Raw genomic sequence first — 8653 nt, forward strand, 5'->3', positions numbered from 1 at the left:
CTAGCAATAACTCTGTCTTGATTTCTCTAGCTAATGCTTATGTAATGGTCATATAGTTGGCTATACTCTACCCAGGATAGGACTTGTTCCTTTTTTTTTTTTTTTCTAGCTCTCAACAAAGAGATACTAAGAAAGCAGGGCCCCAGCAAAGCCATGCTTTGCTGCTGATTTAGAATCTGTAAGCTAAAATGTGATATAACTGTGTCCTTTGTCTTCCTGGCTAATGACCAGTCATGGAATACCAATAAGAGTTCCTACTTTTAGCCTCTTGAGCCTGGCCCCCTCTTGCTGGTGAGCTCTCCAATCAACATCCCTCTGATACCTCTTTAAGCATCAAGCAGCTGTTTAATGCAAGGTTCTCGTCTGTTCTTTTCCCTTTTTCTTTATCTTGGTCAGTGGATTAGCCAAGATTGATTTTTCTGCATGGCTGGGGAAGGCCTAAGGTTAAAAGATAAAAGGTAGATTTCTTTTAAATGTAATTTATATTTCTTTTCTTGGCATTAGTTTTGATAGCAACCACAGAATCACTTCAGTGTTCCAGAAACACCTGGGCCCCAACCACAGATGCTGGAGCATGGCAAGCCTGGACTTCCCGCACAGCACAGCTGGGTGGTCCAGGTGGAGCTGGGTCAGATGCCATCCTCTCTCACTCTCTCTCTACCCCTCCCTTTCCGTCTTCTTTCTCTCCACCCCCATCTTTCTTTCTCTGACTCCTTCCAAATTTGATTCTGCTTGCAAAACGCAACGAGACATCACACATTTATCCTACGCTACTGTTCTTTCAGGTCAGTGTGTATTTATCTTTTGCAAGATTGGACTAAAGAGCTCAAGGGGAACTGTTTCTGAGTCAACCAGATGACAAAAGAACCAATTGATTCATCCAGAAAGCCTGTCAATTCAGCAGGACATCATTGGCAGGAGTGGTGTTGTGGACAAAGCTGGCCCCTGATGGACTCAATTTTCCATTTTTTGCCAGACTTCTCTTTGGCAGCCAATAGACCCTGTCCCAATGCCATGCCAGGTGTGATGAATAACCCTCTCCACCACTGGGTGTGTATCTTTCCATTTGCCCATGTAGCAATCCTCCCTCTGTTAAATAGCAATGGGCAATTTTATAAATATTCTCTGCTAAGGGCTGGGCACTCTCTGGAGCCGGAGGCAGTGTGGCGGTGGCAGTGGTAACAAAGGGGGCGACATGAGGCTAGATAGCAGGAGAAGGAGAGAAGTGTGCAGGGTCGGAAGCTGACGTTCAATGCACAGGGCTAAGCAGGGAGAGAACGTTTGAGAAGACGGGGAACTTAGGAGCACAGGCAATTCAAGCTGAGCAATGCTTCAGGGGGTAACTGAGGCCATGCCCCCTGCTCCACCACTTCCTTTCCTCCTTCCTCCTCTCCTCATTTACTTATGCTAAGATTGGAAAGGGACATTCGAGTGATCCTTACATGTGTCTCAGCCACACTTAGTTACATTCAAAGAGCTGGCTTTGATCCAGCCAGCCATGAGAGAGTTTCTAAATGCCAGGATGGGGTTTCAGACAGCCAACTGGACGTCAGTCCTGCACGTTGAAGCTTCTTCTGCCATTGGGTCAATCGGTGGAGATGCCAAGAGGATTTGGGCGGTTTATCCAACCCAGTGAAGCTACAACCAAGGAACAAAATGGAAACCTTCACGTCAGTAACGGGAGATAGAAATAGGCTCACGGGCAAACTGGTTGTCAACACAAAAGGGAAAAACTGGAGAAACCACAAACTGGATCAATTAGGATTCTCTTGGTTGCAGGTAATAGAAATCTACTGTGTCCAAGCTTCGGTGAAAAGGAAGTGTATGGGTCAATCCAGTTAAAATGTCCAAGGGTACACTAGCTTCGGGCACACTGGACCAGATGCCCCATCACACCTGGTGTGTCTCTCTGCCCTTCTCTGAGCTGCCTTCATTGTCAGGCACATTTTCCCCTCATAGTGGCAGCCCTCCAGCATTTCCAGACTCAAGCTCCATCTTGTCAATACCAGCAGAGATTGAGGATAGGCTCTCCTTGGATCAATTTTGCTCATCTTTTCTGTCTGGAATAATTACTGTGACCTGGGAGACAGGATGCTCTCACCGATCAGTTGTTGGTCAGCTCCAGCTAACATACACAGTCCAGGAGGGGGCAAGGAATGGTCCTGCTGAGAAAATAGGGGTCTTCTTTACCTAAGAGGAAAGTGCTGGCAGGAAACAAGCCAACAAGCAAACCAAAACAGATGTCCACCCCAGATGCTCTAAAAAAGCCAAAATCATAAAACTTTGAACCAAGAGCCGTCATGCACCAGGTGCTAGAATCTAGAAATAGGTCAGATCTATATGGGGACTCTAGGCTTCTGTGACAACTGCCCAGACCACATTTGGTACAAACTCGTTCAGGGCCTTTCTGGCCTACTTCTGGTTGCTCGTATTTATTTATTTATTTTTAACTTTTAAAACACTACTATAGTTGAATATTGAAACAAAAACAATAGCAAGTAGGGAGCTATTATTATAGTCCTTTGCTCATTCACTACTGCATATCAAATGCCAGCAGCAGTGTTACTCTCTGGCCCCATTACGAGGTCTGACACTGAACCCCCCCCCCCAACACCAGGATGATGTTCATCATCTTCATGTGCTTCCCATTGTAATGGCGCCATCTTTCCTGATTGGGATCAAAGTCCACCAGTTCCACCTGGTCCATTTCATCAGTCTCTTCTACTTCCTTCCTCTCAGGTAGGAGTTTTTCCAGCAAAGAAAGTTTATCAGGAGAGAGAAAGCCATTCTCAGGGAAGTTTACCTTAAATTCGATGATTAGGTGACTCTTCTCGCATGGTCTATGATTAATTGGCATGCCTTCGTTTAGCACACACTTGATATCCCCATGTTTGACGATCTGATGTGGATGAGAGGTGATGACGATGGTTCGGTTGTCAAGAGTAGATATTGGCTTTTGAAAGCCACACAGGGCTTCAAGCAGCTGTATATCCATACACATGAAGAGATCTTCGCCTCGTCGAGTCAAAACAGCATGGTCCTTCTGATCTAGAACAGTGATAATAGCTCCTGGTTCCAGTCCCGGTTCTTGGTCTCCCTCACCATGGAATGTTATTTTCTGGCCATCTTTCATGCCTTTCTCAATATGCGCTTCTAGAATCTTCTTCTCTCCAACTATCTTCCTTCTGCTGCAGCTTTTACATCTCTCTTTAGGACTGATCCGTTCCCCATGGCCCTGGCACTCCATGCACACAGATTGAATTTGCTGAACCATTCCAGGTCCTATCTGATGAATTCTTATTTGCATTTTAGTACCTCGGCAATTGGGACAACATTCAACTGCTCCTTTCTTACCACCTCCGCCTTCACATTAATCTCAAATCACATTTTTTTTGCAGAGCTAGTTTTTTTGTTGCACCATTAAATAAATCTTCTAAGGTTACTGAGAGCTGATGTACAACATTTTTACCTCTCCTTTCTCTCTGCATCCTTCCTCGTCCTCCAAAAAACATATCAAAGATGTCCATGGGGGAGCCAAAACCACCCCCAGTTCCACCTTCTTTAATTGCCTGTTCTCCTCCTTTGTCATAGAATTCCCTTTTCTTTGCATCAGAGAGCACTTCATAAGCTTGAGAAATCTGTTTAAACTTCTCTCCTTCATTTGGATTCTTATCAGGGTGGTACTTCAAGGCCAGTTTCCTGTAAGCCTTTTCCAATTCCTCCTGGGTGGCATTGAGTTTGACCCCCAAAACATCATAGTAAGTGGTTTCTTTCACCATTTTCTATAGCCGGTGAGAGGGCTGAGGCTGGTGTGGGGGAGCAGGAAGGAGCGCATTGCTGGGCTCAGCTTGGGCAGCTGCCACCCCTCCGCATCTCGAGCGTTCTGGAAAGTTCCCTCTGGTTGCTCTCGAAAGGAACTTGCCATTGCCAGGCCAGACCCCAGACACCCCATTCCAGGAGGGAATCCCTTTATGGAATTTCAGGGTGCCCTTCGGTCTTTCTCCTTTTCATCCTTTCACGCTCTGGTCTCATAACCTCACCACCCCTCCCTGCTCCATAGGCTTGCTCATGGGTTTCTGCTGCTTCACACAGTAATCAGAAAGGATCATCTGTATGGCCATTCTAGTGAACGTAGTCACTGAGGCAGACCCCACTCTCACAGACACACAGTAGATGCCTGAGGACCTGAGTGGGAGTTTAACACGGTGGCCCACGTACTGTGGAAAATAAATGGAAGAGAGGACAGGAGGGCATAGCTACATAATCTCATAGCTGCAAAGCATAATTTTGGTCACATTTACCAAAATTTTGCAAGGAGAGGGAAAAAAGCCCGTACTTATTGGAAGAGTGATCTTTATTTACACAGCTCCCAGGATTGGTGGTCTCACCCATAGGCCAAGCCCTGACAAAGGACACACACCAGTGAGGACACAGGGAGGGGGAGCAGAGCTGCGGGCCATGGTGCTCAGTGGCCTAATTATCAAAGCTGCGTCTGCATCCTGTTGCTATCCATCCTGGAGGGGCATGGTGGCTGCTGCCAGCAGAGAGGAAAAATTACCCGGGCTGACGCCTCCAAATAATTGATAATTTGCCTAAATGAACAAATCAAGTAAGATTTAATTGTTGGCAGGGATTACCACCCAAGAATGGCAAAGTATATAATTGCTTAAGCATCACACATGGCTTTCCATGAGCCCTTCTGCCCTCCCCCCTTTCTTTCTTCTAAACCAAGTATAATTGTTTAATGACATTGATGGGAAATAGACTTGTGACATTATAAATGACACTTATGACAGAACTGTCAGCTGGTGACAGCTCGCTGACAGCCCCAGTGAGAAATGAATCATTTTAGATGCTTTATGATTTGCTCATTTAATGTCACAAATAAGATCTTGCCATAAAACCACACAGAATCTCATCCCCTAAGGGACAGTCGGGTTGTAGTCCTCGCTCCAGGATGGTGGAAACTGGTGGGGTCTGGAGTCCACGGCTGGGGATATTTGGTAGTAGCTCCCCTGTACCTCCAATTCCAAGGAGAGGCTGAAGTTTCCCTGGGGAAATCTGCCCCCGGACAGAGTCTGAATTTAGTTTGCTCTCCTGCCGCTTGTTTAAGGAAGCTTTCAAGAGGGAAAGAGCTAACTTGTTGGGACTGATGCTAATAAAGACAGAAAGCTGAAAAAACGGAGAGGTTATTTTTAGCTGGGTAATGGGGAGTAAATGGGGCCACCCTGTGATATGCTAAGAGATGCTTGCTCTCCTTTCTGCCTGGAACTCCCACACTCTCTGCTGGGCAGACATCTGTTAATTGCTTCCTGTTGGACTTTACTTTGACACTTGGGGAAATGGAAAGAGACTGTCTAACCATCTTTTTTTTTTTTTTCTCCTCCCCACCCTCCCCCCAAAGATGTCTCTGTGGGATTTTGGAGACGGAAGAAAAGGAAGCAGGGGTGAGTTCAACACACGGTGCCTAAGGCAGCTTAGCCTGGATTTTATTGAAAACCCTTGTGTGGGGCTCCCGACAATCAGAGTCACTCAAGTTTTTCTTTCCACACTCCCCTGGCCTGAGCTCCATTTAATCAGAACACATGCTTATCTCTCGACCCACCTTTCTGTATGTTTTACTAATCTTATAAATAGACTCTTAAGAAAATAACAAAATGAACTTTCCAATTTGTAATCAAAAAACCCCATGCATCTCCGTGCACCTGCACCAGTGCTTTCTTGTGGGGGCAGTTCTTGCGGCCCAGCAGCAGGGGGCTAAAAGCCAACCTTCAGGAGGTGAAGGTGGTCCTTTCACTGGCACCTAAGCTTTTCCCTGACTTTTTCTTCACGTTTAGGCTGAGTTTGTGCGCGCTGGTGTCTATTGCCTTTGGGTGGGTGACGTAGTGTGACCAATGCCCACGAGGTGGCGACAAACGACCTCCTGGCCGGAGGACTGGATGAGGACTGCAAAGAGGTGGGTGAAATGGGTTTGCTTTCTGTCCTAACCCGAAGGATAACCACTTACTGGATGCTGACCACGTGGCAGGCACGCCCAGAAGTGCTGTTTATACATTAACTTACTGATTTATCTTTGCAGCAATCCCTTGAGTCTTACAAAAGATAAGGAACTGGTTTGCCCCAGGTCACATACTTGGTGGTTGGCAGAGCTGACATTTGACCTCCTCTCTGACTGAGGACATGGGCTGTGATCTTATGTACTACACTCTCCTGGACCCTAAAGGAAATACCCTATTAATTCGGGGAAGAAGTTGAATGGCCCAAACTATGTCTCACCCTCACTGAGGTCTGTAGCTCCCTTCATCCTTCACTGTCATAAAATAAAGGAGTCCAGAAAGACCAGGGACTTAGAATCCGAGAGTTAGAAAAGTCTTGACCATCTACTCCAGGCACCCATTCAGTATAGGACTTTTTCAGGCACAGGCCCGAAGGAGGATAAGATAGTCTCTGCTGGATCTCTTCTGGGGCCAGGATGTCAAATGAAGATGGCATGGTTCCCTCTCTATCTTCCCATGGTCACCTTCCTCTCCAAGAAGGGAAATTCAGAAGAATGAGACCAGAAGGAAGATTCATAGCCCCTGTTCATCAAAGCATTTGTCGGGAACACTGTGGATGTGATGCTTGTATGTGTCAATATGATTGGGCCACAGGGTGTCCAGGCGTTTGGTTGAGTCTTATTCTGGGTAGGATGTTTCTGGGGCAAGGTTAACCTTTGAATTGGTGGACTGAGTAAAACAGACGGCTTTTCCCAGTGCAGATGGGCCTCATCTGAAGCATTCAGATGGGAAGACCTGAAAAGAACAAAAAAAGGCTGATCTCTTGCAAGTAGGAGAAAGCTCCTCCTGCCTGACCACTCTAGAGCTGCAACATAGGTTTTTCCATTTCTTCAAACTCAAGCTGAAACATAGGATCCCCCCAGAGCTTAAGCCTGCTGGCTTCAGACTGGAACTACATTTGACCCTTGAATAACAAAGGGGACACTGGCCTCCTACACAGGCGAAAACTCATGTATGACTTTTGATTCCCCAAAACTTAACTATTAATAGCCTACTGTTTACCAGGAGACACATTTTGTCAACCCAAATTTTAACAGTCAACACGCATCTTGTATGTTATAGACTATATTCTCACAACAAAGTAAGCTATAGAAAAGAAAATGTTACTAAGAGAATTATCAGGAAGAGAAAATGCATTTACAGTAGGATACTGTATTTATTGGAAAAAAAATCCATATGTACGTGAACCCGTGCAGTTCCAACCTGCGTTACTTAAGAGTCAACTCTATACTATCGAGTATTGACTACTGAGCCCACTCTTGTGGGTTTTGAGCTTGCCCACTGAAGATCTTGGGACTTGGCCCCCATGATGGCATAACCACATGAGCCAACTCCTTGTAACAAATATAAGAGACACTACATGCATCCATATAGGCACATACATACCTATATGGGCCAATGTGCAAACATCACCTAGAATGCTACATTCTAAATTCGAATTTTTTTTTTCAATATCTGTATCTGCCTGTCTTCTGTTAGTTCTGTTTTGAGTCAGCGAGAGCAACTGGACAGCAGACCAATGCAAAGATTCGGTCATTCGGTCAATAAACATTTCCTAGGGGGACGACAGAGAGCCTCCTAGGAGAAGCTTAGCCGCAGAAACAGTAGTGACTTCTCTGGCACAGCTCAGTGTATTCGAACAGGAAAGGAGAGTGGAATGCAGATTTCCAGGAAAGGACGTCCTTGGGATGGACCGTATACAGCTTTGCCTTCTTGATGGACAGGCCAGCTTTGGGGGCCTCCCTTAGTTTAAAAGATGACCCCTGAAGAACAGAAGGGTCTCTTGGCGTGGGTGTAATATTCTTTTAGAGGTAGTTACCCAAACCTGGTAACTACCACCTGACTGAGGAGCTGCAAATGTGAATGTTGAACATCTGAGCCAGAGATGGTTCCTTTCTGCCCTCCCCATATCCTCTCTTCCCCTAATTCTTGACCCTCCACTCTCATTTCTTGCCTGTCATGGGGGAGTTTGTAGCATCTTGTGGCTTTGGCTGACACCTCTCAGGAGGAAACTAGACTGTCACCTTCGTGCAGTACCTAGCAGGCCAACCATCATCTAGATTTCTACATTTTAAAATCAAACACTTTTGTTTTAACCATTAAAGTGGCCGCTGGCCGCCACACACCCCCAAACCAGGTTTCTGTCTGGGGTGCCCCCCACTCCCGGGGACCTCTGGGCTGATGGGCTCCACAGTCTGAAATCCCCTCCGGTGCACCTCCCCTGCTTCATCAGTTGCTACCAAGGCCTGCTTCCAAACGTCTGTCAGATTCACCCTTATCTTTGGTTTGTGCTGTTGGGGTGTTTAACACTGCACACCTGGGTGCCTTCAATGGCCTCCTGGGGGGCTCCCTGTTCCTCACTGTGCAGCTCAAATAGTTCTGGTCAAATGCCCCTTGAACCTCACCTCTCTCCTGCTCCAGACCCTACACATGCTTCTCAGGGTCTCCCCCTGCTCGGGGACACACCCCTCGGCCTGGCTTGCAGGTGATGCCCCCTGTGTGCTTACTCACTCCTTTCTCCCTTCATTTCCAGCCTCTGCCCATCCTCCAGGGCTTCCCTGTGATGTGTGTGAGGAGCATTCCAGAAGCCCGGGTGC

At 46.6% G+C, this 8653-nt stretch overlaps 1 long non-coding RNA gene and 1 pseudogene across 1 annotated transcript; one reads left to right on the forward strand and one right to left on the reverse strand.

Moving 5' to 3' along the window:
• The first annotated feature begins 49 nt into the window (after positions 1 to 49).
• LOC140634784 (uncharacterized) lies at positions 50 to 5942 on the forward strand. The gene is made up of 3 exons (XR_012032166.1): positions 50 to 458; positions 5405 to 5447; positions 5838 to 5942. It is a non-coding gene; the product is annotated as an uncharacterized lncRNA (long non-coding RNA).
• LOC140634783 (dnaJ homolog subfamily A member 1 pseudogene) lies at positions 2579 to 3779 on the reverse strand (annotated as a pseudogene).
• Positions 5943 to 8653: the final 2711 nt, after the last annotated feature.

The sequence above is a fragment of the Canis lupus genome, chromosome 6 (genome assembly GCF_048164855.1).
Source record: "Canis lupus baileyi chromosome 6, mCanLup2.hap1, whole genome shotgun sequence".
Classification (NCBI taxonomy): Eukaryota; Metazoa; Chordata; class Mammalia; order Carnivora; family Canidae; genus Canis; species Canis lupus.